This window comes from Piliocolobus tephrosceles, chromosome 21 (assembly GCF_002776525.5).
Source record: "Piliocolobus tephrosceles isolate RC106 chromosome 21, ASM277652v3, whole genome shotgun sequence".
NCBI lineage: Eukaryota > Metazoa > Chordata > Mammalia > Primates > Cercopithecidae > Piliocolobus > Piliocolobus tephrosceles.
In genome coordinates, this window is record NC_045454.1 from 1,150,429 (window position 1) to 1,152,548 (window position 2,120).

Here is a 2,120-nt window from a genome sequence, read left to right on the forward strand (position 1 = left end):
GGTGGGAGTCTAGGTCATTGGGAGGGAGGTGGAGGCCCAGGTGGGAGGGCTGAGTCAGTGGGAGGGAGGTGGAGGTTCAGGTGGGAGGCTGGGTCAGGGTCAGCGGGAGAGGTAGAGGGAAGCCCAGGTAGGAGGCAGCTTGGTGAGAGAAAGGGGAGGCCCCCAGGTGGGAGGCTAGGTCAGTGGTTTTATCCCTAGCTGGGGATGGGGTTGTAGCGCTGGAGAGAAGACAGTCAATTTGCGATAACGAGGAAGCAGCCTTGAGCTGGGTCTTGAAGGATGAGTGCGAGTTGATGGAACTCAGGAGAGGAGGATGGATATCTGAGCAGAGTGGGGAAGCTGGGTGGGGCAGAAGGTTCTCAGATGCCAGGTGGAGTTTGATTTGCCTGGAGAAGCCAGCCTGAAAGCCACTGGGAGCCTCACTTTGCCCTGCAGGCGTGGGGGAACTCAGAGGAATGGCAGGGAAAGATCCAGGTGTTAAAAAGTTCCCTCTGGGGTCCCTGCAGGGGATGGAGTAAATCAGGTCCGGACTCACAGGAAAATGTAAGGAGGGAGGGGGCAGTGGTCACCAGAAACTCAATAATCAAAAAGAGAGAGCGAGAGAGATAGGTATACGTATATGTTACAGACTTTTATTAAGTATTTTCTATTGATGTAAAATTAACCATCTTTGGTTATTTTTTCGTTTTTGTTTTTGTTTTTTTTGAGACGGAGTTTTGTTCTTGTTGCTCGGGCTGGAGTGCAATGGTGTGATCTCGGCTCACGGCAACCGCCGCCTCCCAGGTTCAAGCGATTCTCCCGCCTCAGCCTCTCAAGTAGCTGGGATTACGGGCGCATGCCACGACGCCCAGCTAATTTTGTATTTTTAGTAGAGGCAAGGTTTCTCCATGTTGGTCAGGCTGGTCTCAAACTCCCGACCTCAGGTGAGCCACCTGCCTCGGTTTCCAGAGTGCTGGGATTACTGGTGTGAGCCCCTGCACCCAGCCAAAGTTAACCACCTTAGGGTGTACAGTTCAGTGACATTTAGTACATTCCCAGTGGAATGTACCTAACTGGTACACTGGTAATTGTGTACTCATCCGTTTTATCAAGTTCCCAAACATTTTCATCGCCCCAAAAGAAAGCCCTATTAAGTGGTCACTCCCCATGCCCCGCTCTCTGCAGCCCCTGGAAACCACTCTCCTGTTTTCTGATTCTCTGGATTACCTCTTCTGGACACTCGCATAAATGGAATCACACATCGTACAGCTTTACCTATCTGACTTCCGTCACATAAGCAGGTTCATCCGTGTGTAGCATGTGCCAGTGGTTCATTACACGTATTATGTACTTAAGATATATATAAAGGCCGGGTGCAGTGGCTCATGCCTGTAATCCCAGCACTTTGGGAGGCCACCAAGGTGGGTGAATCACTTGAGGTCAGGAGCTTGAGCCACCTGGCCAACATGGAGAAACGCTGACTCTACTAAAAAAAATGCAAAAATTAGCTGGGCGCAGTGGTGTGTGCCTGTAGTCTCAGGTACTCGGGAGGCTGAGGCAGGACACTCGCTTGAACGCAGGAGGCGGAGGTTGCAGTGAGCCCAGATCGAGCCACTGCACTCCAGCCTGGACAACAGAGCAAGACTCGCTCTCGAAAAAAAAAAGAGAGAGAGAGAGAGAGAGAGAAAGAAAGAAAGAAAGAAAGAAAGAAAGAAAGAAAGAAAGAAAGAAAGAAAGAAAGAAAGAAAGAAATGTATATAAGAGATCTATTTGTCACGTGTGTAATCCCAGCACCAGCACTTTGGGAGGCTGAGATGGGTGGATCATGAGGTCAGGAGTTCAAGACCAGCCTGGCCAACATGGTAAAACCTCGTCTCTACTAAAAATACAAAAATTAGCCGGGCATGGTAGCGGGTGCCTGTAATCCCAGCTACTTGGGAGGCTGAGGCAGGAGAATCGCTTGAACCCGGGAGGTGGAGGTTACAGTGAGCTGAGATTGTGCCATTGCACTCCAGCCTGGGCAATAGAGTGAGACTCAGTCTCGGAAAGAGAAAGAAAGAGAGAAAGAGAGAAAGAGAAGAGAAAAGAAAAAAGAAAGAAAGAAAGAAGAGAGAGAGAGAAAGAGAGAAAAGAAAGAAAGA